General features: G+C 49.5%; 1 long non-coding RNA gene across 1 annotated transcript in view; it reads left to right on the top strand.

Annotated features, from left to right (window-relative positions):
- The first annotated feature begins 2,830 nt into the window (after positions 1 to 2,830).
- The window catches only part of LOC146072272 (uncharacterized), a 30,731-nt gene continuing 13,026 nt past the window's right edge, over positions 2,831 to 20,535 (top strand). Inside the window, exons 1-2 of the long non-coding RNA XR_014473023.1 lie at positions 2,831 to 2,896; positions 3,053 to 3,128. This is a non-coding gene — a long non-coding RNA (uncharacterized LOC146072272). The remainder of the gene's footprint in view (positions 2,897 to 3,052; positions 3,129 to 20,535) is intronic.

The raw sequence follows: 20,535 nt of genomic DNA, 5'->3' as shown, positions 1-20,535 counted from the left end.
TCGTTACGATTCTGGTGATACCAAACTTATATAGTTTTCGTTATGTTTTACCACTAAAAAAAAAAATCGCAACTTTTACGGTTTTTCTAATTTGCGTTGCGTCGCCATGTTCTGCGGCTTATAACTTTTTTATTTTTCCACCTACGGACCTGGGTGAGGGCTCAATTTTTGCGGGCTGAAGTGTACTTTTTAATTAATTTAATTATGGGATATGGGCGACTTTCTGATCTCTTTTAGTTATTTTTTTTTGGGTACGCGATGCGACCAAAAAACGTAGTTTTGGCGTTTGGAATTATTTTCCGTTTACGCCTTTAACCGTGCGGGATAACTAATGTTATATTTTAATAGATCGGACTTTTAGGAACGCGGCGATACCAAATATGTTTTTTTTTTTTATTTTTTATTTATTTTTATTTGTGAAATGGGGAAAGGGGGGTGATTTGAACTTTTAATATTTTTTTATTTTTTTTTTATTTTTAAACTTTATTTTTTTTTTTTTTTACTTTTACTACAAGGCCCCCTAGTGTACTTGACCACTAGGGGGCTCGATCGCCTATACTAGGTTCAGCCATAGAGCTCTATGGCTGAACGTAGTGATTTTATGCACTTCCTATTACATCCTGCCTGAGGCAGGATGTAATAGGTATGCATACACGGCCAGCACAGGGGTCTACATTAGACCCCTGGCTACCATGGCAACCGATCGGCACCCTCCGATCTCGCTGCGGGGGGCCCCGATCGGCGCCGGAGGGGGGCGCCCCCCCTCCGATCAGCTATTTAAGCACTGCGGTCGCTTTGCCCGCGGTGCTTAAAGGGTTAAACGGCCACGATCGGCGAACTCGCCGCTCGTGGCCGTGAGAGCAGGGACCTGGCTGTAATATACAGCCATTACCTGCTCTCTGTCAAGCCAGCTCACTCCGTGAGCTGGCTTGATTCCCCCGCACCCGACATATGACGTAAATGTACGTCATATGTCGGGAAGGGGTTAAACTTGGATCTCCGGAGCAGCGGTATTTCCGCTTTACTGCCAGGATCCGGGGTGTAGCCCTGACGTGGTTCCCTGCTACGGAACGCAGGCAACTTCCCATCTTTATAAGTATATGCTTATTATTATATAAATAATTTTATTGTTGCCAATTTTTTAAATAAATGTGCCATATTACAGGCAATCTCGTGTAAAGTGTTATAATCTTAAAATCCAGCGCTGCTTCCTTTTTGGTATGTAGTAGCATGTGTTGGGTCTGGGGATACAGGCGGATGCCCAGCCATCTGAAGGTAAAAAAAGTGGGCTCTGGGGAGTGTATCCAGCCTCCAACTGGGCCTCTCTAACAAACCCAGGCCCAGGTAATCAGAACCACCCCCCCCCCCCCTGCACTTGATTTCTCTTGATTTTGTTCATGCAGCAGAGCAATACAAGGAGGCATTGTCAAGATGGTGCTGATAAACAACCAGCCAATCACATACCCTCCAACTGTACCGATTTAGCCGGTACAGTACCGTTTTTTAACGGTCTGTACCGGCTAAATCAGACTGTACCGATTGTACCGTTTTTTGAAAGCTTTAGACGGCTCCTCCTCTTCATTATGGGGCACAGCACAGAAATAAAGGGTCATCCATTCTGCCGAATCAGGCGCTACTCAGGCACCCTCTCAGTTCCCAGTGGTGCTTTTCGGCAGGTCCCAGCAGCATGCGTCGGCGTCATTAGGAGGGAGGGAAGGTTACATGTAGGCAGGGGGATTGTGCCCGCGGAGGTTACGTGTAGGCAGGATGGTGCCCGGGGAGGGTTACATATAGGCAGGGGGATTGTGCCCGTGGAGCTTGCGCATAGGCAGGAGGATGGTGCCTGGGAAAGGGTTATGTGTACGCAGGTGGATGGTGCCGGGGAGGGTTACTTGTAGGCAGGGGGATGGTGCCCGGGGAGGGTTACATGTAGGCAGGAGGATGGTGCCTAGGGAGGGTTGTAGGCAGGGGGAGGGTGCGTCACGCAGCCGGCGGATCCTCCTGCACCGGAGATTCTGAAGGCCAAGCCACTGAACACCATACCTGGTGAGGAAGGGTTTATTTATATATATATATATATATATGGCCAGTACGCATTCGGAAAGGGGTGTGTGGACACGCCCCCTTTATCAACGGACATGCCTCCTTTACCATTGGCAACGCCCCCCTTTCCGAATGTGTACTGATTTCTAACATGAAAATGTTGGAGGGTATGCAATCAGCTACTAACTTCCATGTCACAGACTGTGTTTGAAAAATGTCAGGCAGGAGCTGATTGGTTGGTTGTTGATCACTCTCCATTTTATCACTGTTGAAGCTTAGTGCATCTGGCCCATTGACACAAAGCAGAGAGTGGGGAACTGGATTCACCAGTCACACAGGAGACACTTCAGAGGCTTCTCCCCATTGCTGTGTCTCACTACAAAAGCCTCGCAGTGTCATCCGTTGCTGGCTGCTTATTCCTTCTGCTTTGAAACGACTGGAGTCTGGTGCCTGACATTCTGTCCCTGTCTGTGACTAGATGTGTCCCTCTATTCCAGGCAATGGCGCAGCACCTACTTGTGGCTATAGAGTTTTCTATAAATACAGTATTTGCTCAGTTCATTTTTACTACTGTATACAATAAATGGCCATCACCCAGTACCAATACTTAGTAAATTTCCCCCTACTTGTGCCTTTACCTTCAAAGCAGCCCAGCACTACGAAGGCGTATTCAGTGGCTGTTAATTCTCTGTTTGCACATAACACCAGCAGGTGGCGCTGTTGGATAGAGAATATTCTATTCTAGCATTTCTCCAGTGTCATAAGGGAGACCTGCGTCATAGCATGTCTGGTATACATGCTGGAGAATGAGAAAGCCTCTCAACAAGAAATCTGTTGAACCAAAATGCCTATTGTACGCTATAGAAATGTACATTATCCCTTAGAAATGTATATGGCTCTAATTCATTAATCACCGAGTTTCTTTCTCCGTATCATCACTTTATACCATTACGCAGACTGTGAATAATGATTAATTCATCATGCAATCTGTCATATATTTCCTTCACAGGGCAGATGTACTAGAATTATCTGCACAACACATTCACCGAGATCTTGACTCAGCCATGAAAGCAACACGGAAAACGGTAAGTTACTGTAGCAACAGTACATTGCCTGCTATACTATTGCAGAGATTGGGCCGCGAGGAGCTGGCTGGCGGTCTTTAACCCTTTCCGTGACAGCGATATCAGCACTTTTCCCAGATAGCCCAGGAATGTAACAGTGTGACATGTTGCAGCGCTGGGTGTCTTAGGAAAATAAATGATCAGTTTAAAGAGCAAATGATATTTTTCTAAACACTGTTATTGGCACCACAATAAAAAGGGTGCATTACTGTTCTAAAAGAGGGTGTATAACAGGGGAACCTGTGTACTGCAGTATATAGGCTTTTATTCAGATCTGATCGCAGTACAAATTTGTTCTCAAATGGGCAAAACCATATGCACTGCAGGTTGGGCACATGTAACACGTGCAGAGAGAGAGTTAGCTTTGGAGGGAGTTATTTTGTTTCTGTGCAGGGTAAATACTGGCTGCATTAGTTTTACACTGGAATTTAGATTTCAGTTTCAAACCCCCCCCAAAAAAAAAAAAAAAAAAATTATGTATTTTTTTAACTCATTAACACATTTAACACATGTTACATCTGCCCCACCTGCAGTGCAGTATGATTTTGTCCATTTTGAGAGCAAATTTGTACTAATGTATAATAATGTATGCTGCATTCCAGTAAATGACTGATGTGCTTGAATGGAGACAGTTATATATTGTAGTACCTGTAAGTCTGTCTTTACTCGGCACTTCCCATGGTCGGAGTGATTATTTAGTAGGTGATGCTACAGATCTTTGTAACGGAAAGACACCCTTGAATATTGAGTATGGGCGGTTGCAGAGTTTCCTGAGCAATGTTTAGGGAAATACTAGGGCATACCTGCCGACTTTTTAAAACTCCTCTCCGAGAGAGGAATGAAAGGGGGGTTGGACAAGGCATCAGTTGGGGGCGGGGTGAGGCTGCCATCACCTAGACCCGCCCCCATGACCGACAGCTGCATTAATTTGTGGGGGTGGGGCTAAAATGATGCAAAATTAAGCGATTCGTGTCATTTTAGCCCTGCCCTCTCCCTGCGGACCCGCAAATTTGTTAAATTTATACTGCAGAGAAGAGGGGAGCGTGTGCTGTGGCTACAATGCGGGAGACTTTCCCACCTTCCCGGGGGGCCAGGAGGGGGAACCGATTTGCGGGACCCTCCCGGCCACTCCAGGAGGGAAGGAAAGTATGTACTAGGGCTGTTTTAGTTCTAAGGGGCAGGGATAGGGGCTGTGGGTAGCACAGTGCTTTGGAAAAGATGGAAAATCCCTGTATGGCGGAGGTGGCCAAACCATGGTCTTTGAGATCTACAAACAGCCCACGCTTCCCAGACCACCTAGCTGGAGCCAGGGGTGGATTATGCCGTCGGGGGGCCAGGGTCACTTTAGACGGGGGGTCCCCCTTCCTTCCACTTGTCATCACTGGCCGCAAACTGCACGGGAGAATATTACACTGTCAAAACACAGAGCAATGGCAGTAAAAACTTGGTCAATGGATAACTGCAAGGGGGGGGGGGGGATTAATATAAACATATATATATATATATATATATATATAGCAATTGGATGGCTGCGGCACTCCTCCTAGGTCAATAGGTACACGACTGGTGCCCCCCGCGAAGGATCCCCTAGGGGTATCGATAGAGAGCGTGGTGGGAGCGGCGGCACTCAAATAAACTGACACAAACGACCTGGATAACCCAACGTTTCAAGACCTGGTGGTCTCTTTTACCTTCACTCCTTGATAAAGAGACCACCAGGTCTTGAAACGTTGGGTTATCCAGGTCCTTTGTGTCAGTTTTTTTGAGTGCCGCCGCTCCCACCACGCTCTCTCTCTCTCTCTCTCTCTCTCTCTCTCTCTCTCTCTCTCTATATATATATATATATATATATATATATATATATATAGTAGCAAACGTCACACACTAGCCACAGCGTGTGTGAAACAGATAGGTCAATCCTCTATGTACCCATCCATTGAATAAATTACCACCGTTTCTACAAGTCCGTGGAGTGCTGCCTATCTGTTTCACACACGCTGTGGCTAGTGTGTGACGTTTGCTACTATATTATATATTATAAGGCACCCCGGCAATCCTCTTTCGTTCATCCAGAGTGCCGAGCTACCTACTGCTTGCCTATATATATATATATATATATATATATATATATATATATATATATATATATATATATATAAAATACCACATGAAAAGCCTGTGTTTGTCCCTCTGTACCTTACTCTGTAGGAGCCCAGAAAGACTCAGCGCTTCCTCTAATTAAAAATCCTCCCATGACAAGGCAGCTGCTGCTGCTATCCTTCATGGGCCTGAGAAGCATAGGATGAGTTCCACCAAGCAGAGCTCAGCACAAGCCTCTCAGCCTCTGACCTCTTGTGCAAAGTCTCGTGAGACTTAGGGCCTTATTCTAGTTCACTCTTTCTGACAAAATCCTTCTTAGATGGACAAAACCATGTTCACTGCAGGTGGGGCAGATGTAACTTGTGTAGAGAGAATTAGATTTGAGTGAGTTCTTTGGTTTCTGTGCAGGGAAAATACTGGCTGCTTTATTTTTACACTGCAATATAGATCTCACTTTGAAGTAAAACCCCACCCAAATCTAATTCTCTCTGCACAAGTAACATCTGCCCCACCTGCAGTGCACATGGTTTTGTCAGAAAGAGGGAACTAGAATAAGGCCCTTAAGCTGTGTACACACGGGGGAGATATGTTTGCCAGAATCGGAGGAGCAAGCTCCTGCGACCAGCGACCATGAAGGGCTGGCCGCGGGCCATTTATCGCCGACTGCACATGATATCACTGGCAATATGGTCGCTGAGCGACCATTTTGCCAGCAATTTCACACATAATCGCCCCCGTGTGTACACAGCCCTAGTCAACTCCAGTGGCGTAACTACCTAATTGTCGCCCCCCCGCCGCATATTTTTCGGCGCCCCCCTCCCCTCGGCCCCCTCCCTCCCCTCGACGTACCTGTCCGGCCGCATCTGCCTGTCACGGTCCCGTATCTCCCGGCTCCGGCTCCTGCTGCTATAATGAAAACGGACTCTTAGAAAATGGCTGCCCCCATACTGCAGACAGATAACAGGGTTTTTACCGCATTTTTACCTTAGAGAATCTCCCCCATAGACTGAATTAGTTGTGTGCTGTGGGAAGCACAAGAGAACCTCTGCCAGGGACCCCAGGCAAGCTGCTGTACATCTGGAGGGGCAGAAGGGTGTCCCTATCGGCATCAAGAGGCCCTGACACTTCATCTCTTTCTGTCCTGTGACAGGTCAGATACTTCTACACCAAGTTGTATGTGCTTTGGTGGGGCACAGGCACAGGAGGTAGGGGGAGGGGGCACAGGAGGGATGTGTGATGGGGCACAGAAGGGATGTTTGTGATGGGGTCAAAGGAGAAATGTAGAAGGGAGGGCACAGAGGGGATGTGTGTGATGGGGGGGGGGCGGCACAGGGGGGGATGGGCAGAGCCTGCAGGACCCCGTAAGTGGGTTAATGTGTAATGGGCAATACAGTGTGCCTAATCCTCGTGCAATGTGTCTAAGGGGCTCTAGCTGACGCAATGTGTTTAAGTGGCACTACTCTGTTGTGTAATGTGAATAACGTACACAACTGCGTGGCGTAATGTGAATGGGTACTATTATGTGGCCACACCGCTTCCCCACGTTCTAAATTATTCTGCGCGCACTGTCTGTGTTTTTAATGTGTGTGCGTTTGGTGGTGGCGGCACCAATTACTTTTCTGCTGCAGGGCACTAAAATGTCAGGTTGTGGCATTGCTGCTACTGGGAACATTATGGGGCTGATTCTTGGTCACTCTTCGTGAAACTAGTTCAGCTCCTGCCCGATGGTCGGGGTTTCATTTCTGCACATGAGCAAACCCCAACTCTCAGAGGGCTGTGGCAGCGCCGGTATATGGGAACGCACAGTGTTTAATGGAAATCCCCATGAAAACGCTGGGTGTTCCCATGGGTATGTGTGCGGGACAAAGTCTGCCGGGGGCGTGCGGCTGACGTCAGCCACCAGCCCTGTCTTTGTCGTGGCGCTCTCATATATACAGTAAGTCAGTCTCCACTGGCTTATGTTTGTGAAGGCAGGAGAAATTATTAGACGGACTGACTAATGCGAGGGGTGTGTCTTTGTAACATATCTCCTCGCATGGTTGCAAGGGGAAACGGCGGCAGGGGGGCGGGTATTCCCCGGTGCTGCTTTGCAGCTTACAAATAAATTAGAATCACTTCATGTGTATGAGGCACTGCTGCTACGGGCATTATACAACCTTTTTGCAGCATTTGCCTTCGGCACGCGCTGTCTCTTTATAAAGTATGGGAGGGCGCAAGTTTGAATAACGAAGTGCCTGCAATAGGCATGTAGTGGGTTAAACATCCCCAGCTGGTGTCATCACTGGCATGCATGTGACTCGGGGATCCTATGGGATAAGGGGGGTTTGGCTAACTGTTAAGGAATATAGGGGCAGGAAGGGGAGGAGGCTTCCTCTTCTTCCTGCAGAAATTCCAGGGTACTGAAGTGTGTCTGGTGCTCCCAGTTTGTTAGATAAGGTACCTTAAGCCCAGTGTCATGGCCTCTTCAGCCTCAGCCTCGAGGCCAAGGCGCTCCGCTCGCCGTCCTGCCCGTTTTGAGGGCGGTGATAGCCCCGATGTGTCGGATGCCCCTCTTATCCCCTTGTCGGCTTCAGTGCGCCGTGGGTCGCGCGGGGTGACGCGCGCCGGTAGAGGCACTGCGCCTGATCTGGTCGCGCGAGCTCCGTCGCGGCCTGCGGGGGGACGCGCTGGCCGCGCTCAGCAGGGTGGGGTAGCGTCATCGGGACGCGCCGGCCGGGGCTCCGGGACCGGCGCGTCAGGCAGCGCCAGAGGATCTGCCGTTCCGGGCAGTGCGGCGGGAGCCGGCGAGGACGCCCGGCGGGCGGCATCGCTGTCCCCGGCGCCAAGCCGGGCTTCCGACGCGCGTGCCCGGCGCGGAGGGTCAGTGCGGGGCGGGAGGCGTGCGGTTGCAGGCGGCACACAGCGTAGGGACCCGGCTGGGGGATGTGCGGTGCCCAGCCGAGGGAGGCCATGTCGGAGGCAGAAAGGAGGAGCAGGCAGGCACCCCTTATTAAACTAGCAGAACAGGGGGGATGAAAGGCGCAGCAGGACGCCGCAGGGTAGCCCGCCACAAGGGGGCGGAGGGGAGCCTGATGACGGCAGTGAAGGTGATGGCAGGCGGCGGGGGTATGCAGGCCGTGCGGGTCACTCAGAATCTGTGGAAGGTTCTGGGAGAGGCCGCACGCGGGCGCCCCCTGCTGCTGCTTTTGATCCTGCGCTGCTGTCCTCTGCCCTCTCCTCCATGGCCAGCGCCCTGGGTCCCCTGGCTGATAGCCTCTCCCCCTCCAGTGAGGGGAGGAGCAGAAGGAATAGGGCACAGGGGGAGCCCATGCCGGGCTGCTCGCAGTTCATGCAGGCAGTTAGGGATATGGGGTCCGCTGTGGCCGCCATAGAGGGCCGGTCCTCCGCGTCCAGACGGCCCCAGCGTGCTGCTGGAGTACGCAGGAGATCCAGCAGGCCGAGGCGTGGGTCTCCCGCACCTTACCACGAGGACTCGCCTTTACACCCGGAAGATGATGCCGACGACACCAGTGACGACACGGATGACGACGACACGTGGGCAGCTCAGCCGAACTTCTCAGGTGAGGCCTCGTTTGAGGATGATGCAGGGTCTTATCGGGTCACCTCCTCTAGTGGGTCACGGAGCAATCGCTCTTCCTCCTCCTCTTCCTCGTCGGCGGGCGGGTCTGACGTGGGGAGCTCAGCTAGGGCCCGCAAGCGCGCAGCTAGATACGCCAAGAAGGAGGCAGGGAGGAGGGCGCGGCAGTCCAAGCGCAGGAAGGTATCAGCTATGTCCCGCAGGGAGAGGAAGAGACGTAATTTGCCCGCGGTAGTTCACTGCGATTATACCGCGGTGTGTAGGGGTTTGCGCGAGAGTTGCAGAAGAAAAATTGAGAAGGGAGACTACGTTGACGTGTTTAGTCTGACCGAGGACTCCAAAAAAGCATTCAAGGCAGCCAAGGAGAAGGGCGGCATTGGCTCTGAGGCCTACAGGTCTTATGACAATTGGCTGGCAGGTTTTTGCGTCTTCGCAGCCTGTTATTTGGAGGATCGGCCAGACGAACACATGAACGTGATACGATACATTCACATGGTACATGAGATGCAGCGTACCTATGGGGGCACAGCCTGGCGCACGTACGATGAGCAGTTCCGGCGCAAGCAGGACTGCTTGTTCATTCTGGACCTTGGGTGCAAGGATGTGGAAATATGGATGGGGCTCACGCGGATGGGGTCGGGGGCAATGGAGGCTGCCTCCGTTCCCCCGACTCCCCCCGCAGCCGCTACCGCCGCTCAGCGACCAGCGCAGGAAACCCTTTCAGCCCGTCGCTTCACGGCGGCGAACAGACCCGCCGCAGTAGGCGCCTCAAAGGGAAAATGCTTCGCATTTAATAACTCCTCCTGCCAGATGGGTCAGCGTTGTCGCTTTCGGCACATCTGTATCAATTGTTCGGGGAACCATCCCGCCTCCAACTGCTTTCGGGGTCCCCGCCCCTCTAGAGGGGCGGCAAATGCTACACCCAGTGCAGCAGCAGGCGGGAATCCTAGATAAGGCGCGTTCACCTGTGAACGTCACAGCCATGGCCGATTGGCTTCACCGCTACCCAGATAGGGAGGTGGCCTCTTTTCTGTTTGAAGGTTTTAGTGTAGGTTTTGTTTTACCAGTTCGGGGGGGAAGTTCGGGGCGGGTCATATCGCAACCTCCAATCCGCCCGTTCCCTCCCTGCGGTGTTGAGGGAGAAAGTGGACAAGGAGATTCAGTAAGGGCGCATGATAGGCCCTTTCCCCCTTCCCCCCTTAGAGAACCTGATTATTTCTCCAGTAGGGGTAGTTCCCAAGAAAGCCCCGGGAAAGTTTCGCCTCATACAACATCTGTCTTACCCAGCGGGTTTTTCTGTCAACGACGCCATCCCAGAGGAATATTGTTTGGTGACCTATCAGTCATTTGACGATGCCCTGGATTTGGTTCGGTCGTTTGGACGGGGAGCACTCATGGCTAAGATAGATGTTGAGTCTGCTTTCAGGCTGCTCCCCTTACACCCCAGTTCATTTAGGTATATGGGCTTCCGCATCGGAGGGGAGTATTTCATCGACAAATGTCTGCCGATGGGGTGCTCCGTGTCTTGTGCGTTTTTTGAGAAGTTCAGTACCTTTCTGCACTGGTGTGTTGAGAGTTCATCGGGTGGGGGCGGACTCGCCCATTACCTGGATGACTTTCTGTGCATCGTGCCGGCCGGCTCCGATCACTGCGCAAGCGTCCTGCTTAGGATTCAGTCGCTTTTCCGTCACTTCGGGGTCCCCATCGCTGACGACAAAACTGAGGGCCCTTGCACTTGTCTGTCATTCCTTGGTATCTTAATAGATACTGAGCGGGGCTGCTGCAGCTTGCCGGCAGATAAGGTGGTTAGGCTCAGTGAGGCAATTTTCCAGTGCGAGGGTAGGTCTAAGATCCCCCTATGCCAGGCTCAGTCGATTTTAGGGCAGCTCAACTTTGCTTGCAAGGTGATTCCCATGGGCAGGCTTTTTTGTAGGAAGCTGGAAAGGGCCACGGCGGGAGTGAACAAGCCGCACCATTTAGTTCGCCTGTCCGCCGAAATTCGGAGGGACTTGGCGGTCTGGTCCTCGTTTTTAGAGGATTTCAATGGGGTGCGGATTTGGCTTGCTCCAACCGTGGCCAACGCAGAGCTCCAGTTGTACACGGATGCAGCCGGAGCGGCTGGCTTTGGCTGCTTCTTGGATGGGCATTGGTGCGCCGAGGTGTGGCCACGGGAGTGGTCCTATCAGGGCCTCACCCGGGACCTGTTGCTATTAGAACTTTTTCTCATCATGGTTGCCATGGAGATCTGGGGCCCGCGCCTGGCGAACAGAAGCTTGCTCTTCTGGTGCGATAATTTCAGCGCCGTACACGCCATTAATCACCAAAAGTCCAAATCCCTGTTAGTGTTGAGAGTCCTTGCGCAGCTTTCCCTCCAATGCCTGCGTCATAACATATTGTTTCGGGCTCAACACGTGCCCGGCGTTGCTAATGAAATAGCCGACGCTCTTTCGCGTTTTCAGTGGCAGCGTTTTAGGGATCTTGCTCCTCATGCTGATTTGTTGGGCACGCCCTGCCCCTCTTATGTTTGGCAGGTGATCGAGCCCGACTGGAGGGGCTAGCTGAGTCCTCTTTAGCCCCCGGTACTCTGCGAAGTTATCGGCAGGCCTGGGCGGAATGGGAATCGTTCTCAGGAGGGAGCGCGGCCAGGTAGGCGGGGTCAGCAGCGTTTGTTGTCTTTCATTTGGTTTTTGTATAGCTCTGGCAAATCCAGGGCAGTGGCGGCTCGGTACCTGGCAGGCATATCGTTCTTTGCTAGGCTCAAAGGGAGGCCGGATTTCACTAAGGGTTTCCTAGTAGATTAGGCCATGAAGGGCTGGGCCCGGAGGGCGCCGGCCCCTCCGGACTGTCGTCGCCCGATTGATGCCTCGCTTCTTCAAGATTTACTGGAAGGAGTGGGGCATTGCGCTAGCTCTGCGTTCGAGACGCTTCTGTTTAGGTTGGCTTTTTCCATGGCTTACCATGGCGCTTTTAGGATATCGGAGCTAGTTGCCCCTTCAAAGTCTAGGGATGCGACCCTGCTGCTGTCCGACATACGCCTTGAGGGTGGGGCATTATGGTTTAGGATTAGGAGGTCCAAGACCGGCCAGTCAGCCAGGGGCAAATGGTCGTCCATGGCCCCCGTTGCCCCCGATTCAGTGTGCCCAGTATCATTAGCTACATTATATATGCAGGTGAGGCCACGCTCCGAACGATCATGGCTTCTACACTATGATGGCTCTCCCGTGACGTTGTATCAGTTCCGATGGATGCTGGGGCGCTGTCTGTCTCGGTTAGGGCTGTCCCCAAGGGATTTCGGCACCCATTCATTTCGCATAGGTGCCGCTACTGCGGCGGCTGCGGCTGGCTGGTCGGTGGCGGACATTTAATCCCTAGGTAGATGGCGCTCAGCGAGCTATAAGAAGTATATCAGGCCCCATCTGCTGCCATGAGCGTTGCTGTCCTTGCCTTTTTGACTGTCGTGATTGTTGGATGGTCATTTGTTTACCCTACCCTATGTCCACCCTACTCGGGGCTTAACTACGCTCTGCTCTTGGGCCAGCGTCCGGAGTTTTGTCGCTTTTTTGCCTGACCTGACGGACTGAATCTGGTGCTCATCAATTTGGCTATAGTCTAATTAAGAGTCCCTCAGCAGGTCTAGTCGTTTTTCTCCGGCCGAGTACACCTTTCAACCCTTTCCTTTCCAGTTCCCCACCCTTTCCCCTTGTTTGTCTCTTTCCCATTGTGTCCTGCTATGGCTTCAATCGTGATTGGGGCATGTCTACAGGCACTGTTTTGATTGTGCCTTGATTTAGTCATATCAAATTTGTTTTTTCTTTTTGGCAGATCCTCCTAAATAAATAAAGGTGCTCCCAATTAAACAGTCCATTCTAACCCCTATTTCATTTCTCTTGCATCTCTCCCCTTTAGGTCGGGGAATCGATAGGCTCCAAGTGTGGGTAGTCGGTCACTCATTCGTTTATTGGGCGGCTAGACTAGCTAGCGCAGGTAAGGGTCCCTCCTTTGCCTGCAACCGATTAATTCGGTGGTTAGGAGTACGGGGCATGTCCTGGGGGGCCCTTAAGGAATTCCTTTTGATCTGCGTACGCAAGTACGGATTACCATCAGTACTAGTGCTTCATCTAGGAGGTAATGACCTCGGGAAGGTGCCTCAGTTGGATCTGCGTAGCTGGATCTTGGACGATCTTGCCGCCATTAGCGCGGCCTGGCCCGACTGCACTATTGTGTGGTCCTTTATTGTTCCCCGGCTTAGTTGGAAAGGGGTTAGGAATCCTAGGGCAATTGATGAGTCCAGAAAGAAACTTAATGCTGCAATAGCTCGGTGGGTGATGGCTTCCGGAGGGGCAGTGGTCTCTCATGAGAGGATCAGGTTTGGGCATAAGCACCTATTCCGACCTGATGGGGTTCACCTGGTTGATGAGGGCCTCTTTATGTTCCTGGAGGATCTGTTAGTGGGCATTGAGTCAGTGGTTTAGATGGTGGCGGTGCGGGGTATTCCGTTAGACACCCCGCTTTGGCGGGAAAGAACGGCAGTTTTTAATAAATTAGTTATACATATAGGTGTTTGAGTTTTGCGTACATGGCTTGTTTTCGGTGCACTCACCTCTCATTGGCTTAGGCCTGTTGCTGTAACACCCGTGTCGGGGTCAGCGACCTCACCCGGAGGGGTGGGTAGTCAAGACGACAAGGTTGAGTTGGATACCGCTTGTTATGAATTAGGCCAGTTACGTTTGTAGTTGGGGTGGAGTTTAGTTTAATAGCCGTTCTTTCTTGGCCACCATTAATCAATCAATTCAACAACAAAAATTAGTTTAAAAGTTTACAAATAAATCAGTTAACAATTTCTGCCAAACCTAAGTCTCCGAGTCATTATTTCAGGTTTATATAGTAATAAGGTTAAAGTGTTAAGTTTGAGCATGCTGAAGAAGACGGGTAAGATGATGGGATGTTTAATAGTTTGCAGGAGGGCGCCGAACACCCTAGCACCGACCCTGCATCTGCCCCCCTGCAGTGCACATGGTTTTGTCCATCTGAGAAGGAATTTGCCTCTAAGAGTGAACTAGAATAAGGCCCTTAATGACGGGGCGAAATAGTTTGTTTTTCGGCATTTTTTGACAGTCAACAATCCTCAGCATTAACAATATGTCTGATGCTATTAATTAGGCCCCATATGAGCATTGTGTACGATTTGCTTTTGTATCCATCATGCAGTAATCATGCATGGTGAATGAAGCTGATTCATCAAAGCCTTATTAGTGGAAAGGGCACTCTATTAATCTCATTACTATGCACATGTTCCCCTCTGCTTCTTACCGGGATGATGACAATGGATAGGTGTGAAATACTGTATACCGTTCACTGAGCTGTGTAGAGATGCTGTTCGCTTGTTTGGATCATGGGGCTTATGTGTGGTCACATGATGTAGCCAGAATCAATCAGCCAATCATTTTTCTAGAGCAGTTAGGATAATGGGGGAGATTCTCTAAGAATCTCCGCCCCCTTCACCGCCCATCGCATTTATAATTATCGCATATGTTGTAACATATGCGATAATTATAGCAAAGGACAGCTCTTGCGTTAAGAGCTGTCCTTTGCGGTGAGAGTCGCCGGGTCCCGGCGGCTCCCCCCTCCCTCACACACCCGGCGCTGCTGCTGCTGCTGCGCCGGGCTCTCCTCCTCCCTGCACCCGGAAGAGGATCAGTGCAGGGAGGAGGTCACAGGTCTGGGCAGCACTGCGCTGTGCTGCCCGGACACAGGTGAGGGGGCGATGCGGGGCGGCGGAGGTCCGTGCGGGGCGGCGGAGGGTTGCGGTAGAAGCCCATTGGCTTCTATGGGGCATCGCCAGATTTTTCTGGCGATGCCCCCCGCCGGGGTAACCCGGCGAGGGATGCTTACAGCACCCCAAAATGCGGTAAAAACCCAGATAACGGGGTTTTTACCGCATTTTTAGCTTAGAGAATCTCCCCCAATGAAAGTAAACGTGATTATTGCAAATAGTTCTGCTGGTTATCAAAGTTTTAATCATTTTCTGTCCCATAAAATCCAATAGGTGAAACAATCCAGGTTTATCATTTTTCTGTCAGGCCTAGTTTTATGGAAACAGATTACGTACATTTTAGAATGATTGTACACTTTTCTTTTTAAACCAATGTGACTATTATTACATGTAATCAATTGTATACAATTACCCAGGCTTGCCTACTCACCCGGAATGGCTGGGAGGCTCCCGAGAATCGGGCCCCCCAGAAAGGTGGACAAGTCTCCCAATTGCTGGCCGGAGTCCCCGCACCCCCTTCCCCACTGATTCAAATAACGCAAATCGTGGGTCCATGGAGAGGGGGTGGGGCTAAAATGATGCAGTAGCATCATTTTGCTGCCGCGAATCAGAGAGTTTTCTGTCATGGGGGTGGGGCTGAGTGATTTAATCAATGGAGAGTGATAAACAACCAGCCAATCAGCTCCTACCTCTCATGTCACATACTGTATTTGAAAAATGTCAGGCAAGAGCTGATTGGCTGGTTGTTTATCACTCCATTTTATCACTTTTGCAGCTTATTGCATCTGGCCCTCAGTGAGACGAGACCTTGCATCAGAATACTGTACCTCACAACCTTCCTGATTTTAGAGGGACAGTCGCATTTTTTGGAGACTGTTCTGCTGTCCCAAAAGCGGGCAGCAGTGTCCAGTGGTGGATTATTATTTGCTTATTGCATTTATTGAGCAAATGTATTAAAATCCACATACAGGGACAAAGCTTGCAAGAAAACAATGTGTCACTGCAAAGTAGTCTATGTGTCGCTAGCTACCCTTCACTTTTCTGCTTCTGTTGGACCCTTCTGTGCTCTTGGCTTCTCTGCGGCAGCTGCACTCATGCTGCCGGGCTCCCCTGCTGCTGCCTAGCTCCCGCTACTATTTTTGCTGTGAAAAGCAATTTTCCTGCAGAGGATCAGTGGTCGGTGTCTCCTTCTCTGTGACCCGTGGTCAGCTGATCTGCTCAGATCAGATGAAGGGGTCACAGAGAAGGAGACATTGATCACTGGTTCCTGGATGCAGGTGCATTTAATGTTCTGAATTTTAAAATGTAACTATTTATTTTCACTGCGATCACTGTGTGGTCTATTAGACACACATGGCTGATCACAAAAGCCTAATTCATGCTCTGCATTATCAGCAGGCAGGAGGGGGCAGAGCAGGAGTAGGTGAAAGAGGGGTGGCAAGCCTGCATAACGTCATCTAAAGATGGCATTATTATTGCAAAGCTCCCTCTGATATTATTTTAACAAATTGAGGTTAGAAAATTTAAGCAGAACACTTTTCATGTTATAGATATGGGAAATGTGATCTTCTTACAAAAAAACAACAACATTCAATATTAACCCTTTGAGTGCCAAGGGAATTTGTCAAAGTAGGTGTGAAAATAGCCTAGCAAACCGTTTTTATTAACCCTTTGAGTGCCAACGTTGCTGTGAGAGATCCTCAAAATATATGTAAAAAATGCCAGCGCCACTCACAGCGTCTGTTCTTTTTTTGGGTGAGATATTTACCTAAACTTCAATTAATTGACTTGGGTGTATTTTTTATTTATTCATACTGAGGGGACAGCCACCGCCAGGCAGAAGTGACATCCATTGAAAGCCAGGCAGAGAGTGGGGGGCTGCCCGGCTGTATTCAGAGCACTGCAGGCCCTGGCTATTTGAAATAATACCCCTTTCACACCAGAAAATGCAGGGATTAACCAGGGAATATTGTCCCAGGATCATGCAGGGACATTCCCGGGTTGGCCCCTTTGGTACTTATGTATTATCTGGGCTGCTGATTTTTTGATTGTATGCCTTAACTTAAGGCATACAATCAAATGCGATGCGATGACCCGATTTTTCCATAGGATTCAATGTTATAATGGACTGAGTCCATTTTAACATGGAATTCAATGGGAAAAGGGGTCCTTTTCATACCCCTACTATCCAGGTGGGCATGGAGTTGGATATAAACCTGTGGCGAGCGTAGCGAGCCACCAAGCCCGAAGTGTGGCGAGCGGACGGTATTCTGTGTCCCCTCGCGGGGCTCGCTACGCTCACCACGCTTCGGGCTCGGTGGCTCGCTACGCTCGCCACAGGTTTATATCCAACTCCATGCCCACTTAGATAGTAGGGGTATGAAAAGGACCCCTTTTCCCATTGAATTCCATGTTAAAATGGACTCAGTCCATTATAACATTGAATCCTATGGAAAAATCGGGTCCATCGCATCGCATCGCATGCGATATGGTTCAAAATCGGCAGCCCAGTTAGTACATAAGTACCGCCCCTTTTACACCAGCCTAGTCCCTGCATTTTCTGGAATGAGGGTAAGAGAAATCCACCCCCTCCCCTCCCTTTAACCGGCTAACTTGTTTAACCGGCTATATCTTTGGAACCAACTGACCCATTTACATGAGACCAGTATCATATTGAAGAACTTTTAAGTGGGCTTATTAAGTGTGCTGATTTTGGTCCCATGAAACTGGGGTGCTTGCTTCCAGAGTAATCTGCCCTCAAAGAACATGAACAGCCATGAAATTACATTTCAGAAATAAAAAACTCTGTTTACCCACAATATCCCCGGAACCAATTGACCCATATGGACCTGCCTGGTATCAAATTGAAGGCGATTTGGGTTCAAATGAGATCAACCACGAGTTTCTGTGATGCCGCGGGGTGAAATGGCAGCCGTCGGAACTGGGTGGGGGTCAGAATTATTGGGTCCCATATTATCCTATGGGGAAAACGTTCTAGGTCCTCAGCTCCAAAATGAGCAATGTCTGAAATGACAGCCCCCCCCCCCCCCCCCCCCCCTGAATTCGCCCATGTGCATCAACACTGCATCCACCTCTGAACCGGACCCTGTGTAATCAGTATATTTTGCATTTAAAACTCTTATCCCAAGATCTCCTATAAGTTAAATAAAAAATTCGGCTAATCACAAATTCCGCATCAAAAGGCCTCTGGGAGACTGTTGTTTAATGCAAAATGCATGTTTAAAAATCCAGTGGTAAAAGTGGAACTGTCACTATGAATTACAACCGCCTGACTCAAGCTTAGAAAAAGTACGCACATCACTAGCTGTTTGTTTCTTAAAAGCTCTTTAAAAAAATATATATATATAAAAAAAAAACCTTTTTACCAACTCCTCCTTCCATTTGCCAGCTGGTCCTCCTTATTACCAGTTATTTTATATGTGACCAATGACAAATACAAACCATGCTGGTTCTCGGGATCTACAAATAGTTTACGTTTTCCAGACCACCTGTGGACCTGTAGAATGTGTTGGTTAGGAATGATTGCAGCACATGGGGTAGATGTATGAAGAGTCATTATGGGGGAGAAGGGGTATCAGCGCACTTTATGAGCACTTATACCACTTCTCCCCCATGTATGAAGCAGCCGGTGAGAGCTAAAAGACAGGGGCGCAATGAAAGGAACGCTACAGTATGGGCCTTATTCTGGTTCGGTCGGTGCAACGTACGTACGGTCCGTTTCACCGTACGTTTCCCGTACACGGACGGTGAGCTTAAGTCCGCCCACAAAACTTCCGCATACGGACGGTCACAAATACCGACAATGGGGAGTGGCGTACACTTGAGTGTACGCCACCGTATACGGACGTGTCTCCTCTTAGACACCGTTAACTGGCGTACAACAGAGCGTACACCACCGTATACGGACGGGTCTCGTCCGTTTTCACACCGACATCTTCCGTATATCTGAGCGTGCGCCACAGTGCATGGACGGGTCTCGCCTTTTTTCAATGGAAAACTCACCGTGTGTCACTGATCGTGAGAGTGAGCGTACGTCCGTGCACGGTGGCATACCCTTCACATATATGGCACTGCAAATCTTGCCTTTGAACTATAATTAAGACAATTAATTAATTATTCTAACTGTTATTCAATAATTGTTTTCTATTAACTCAATTGTGTACCTTAATAAACACCCTAATAAAACAACATTTTAACCCTCATTACATGTATATTTATTATGTTCTAATGTGGCATTTTAATCACTATCTACGTGTCCCCACATTGGTTTTACTTTTAAATAAAGTTAAGTTGGTGTTACAGTGAAAAAGTTGACATATGTCGAATTCTGTGAATTGAGTGTCCTGCTTTTTAAAGTTTACAAAAACACTTACTGAATGGGTGTAGATGGTTATAAAATAACTACCTTGCCATATATATGCAGGTCTTAGAATGAATCTTACCTAAAATTAAAACAACCTTTACATGTAGAGAAGTGTAGAAAGATATGCTTCCATTGTGTTTGAGGGCTGTGTGTGGCTTGCAGGTAGTGAAATCATGGTTTTCACTTAATAGCCTGCAGCATTACTTATTACATTCAGGTGTATGTGTTTGACTAGTAATCAGCGTTAATTAGCAGACCCAGGCGTCCGCTCTCATACGGTATCTCTAGGGGTGGTCTGGAGCTATCTTTGGCGTCCGCCTGTTTTTGGCCCAAAATGCACAGTGCGTTCGCTGATCGAGCGGTTGTAGCACCGTACATTTTTGATGCACACCCCCGTGTACGCCCATGTTTACGCCCAGTTTTCCTCATTATTCCGGCCACTCCCCTAAAAACGCCCCCATGCTGCCCACAATGACCGTACTCTTGCGGACAGGTTTTTTCGCACAGAGAGACCCGTCTGTGAACGGTGTGAGGTCGCCGCACCCTGCGCATTGCGAAAGCTACGCGTGCGCAGATGAAAAAAAAGCCATGTTCATATCGGCGCAGAAATCTAAATGATAGCAGGCCGATATGCAGGGTGAATGTATGAACGGTCACCAGCACTGACCATTCCACCCACTGCTGCTCTCTGCTTCGCTAGCAGCAGGGTGACACAGCCCTATCTCAACAGCAGGGACAGCGCCGCCCCTGCTGCTGACTCTGGGCTGCGCTGGAGATCTTGCGTGAGTAGAGTCTCCAGGAAGGGGACATCGCCAGAGGGGGAGTTTGCGCTCCCCAGCTTCTTCTTGTCAATGTCCCTTCCTGCTTCGCTTCGTTAAAGAGGAAAAGCAGGAAGTATTATAGTGGCGCTCTATGCGCCGTATATAATACATCTCACCCACAGTTCAAAAACTGTGACAGTTAGTAATGAATACACCTAATAAAATAGGAGAGCACTACTGTGCAAGCTCAGGTTTTCTTGTCCTACAGGGAGGCTCCATGCCCTATGCCAAGATGGCCACCAATATCTCTACTAAGCATGTACAAGAGCCATCATAAGACTGTATAATGTAGCATGTGTGGAAATAGATGTCACCTACTTAGCTCAACAGAGACCTGCATTTACCTCTTATAAAGCTTTTCCAGCATCCCTGCACTCCCGCCTTTTTACAGTATCCAATGACTCAAGCTCAGCTCCATCATCATAGTACATGTAACAGTGAGTACGGCTGCATCTATCAATAAACCAATACTACTATTTAAGTAACTGGGATGTGACATCGCACATGCATACCTGTATTGTTTCCCAATAACCACTCTCCTGAAGAAACACGTTATGGGCTACAGTACATCAGCTTCCTAACCCTAACTGTCCCCTCCTTAAGCCTAATCCTTACCACCCCCTCCCGCAGCCTAAAGCCCCGCACACACTGCACCAGTTTCATGTGAAAGCCGCTCAGTTTAATCATCCGAGCAGCTTTCAGCAGGAAATTCG

Source organism: Crinia signifera, chromosome 4, assembly GCF_055691185.1.
Source record: "Crinia signifera chromosome 4, ASM5569118v1, whole genome shotgun sequence".
Taxonomy (NCBI): Eukaryota; Metazoa; Chordata; class Amphibia; order Anura; family Myobatrachidae; genus Crinia; species Crinia signifera.
Note: the sequence above shows the minus strand (reverse complement) of the source record. Positions and strands in the feature narration are given on the sequence as shown.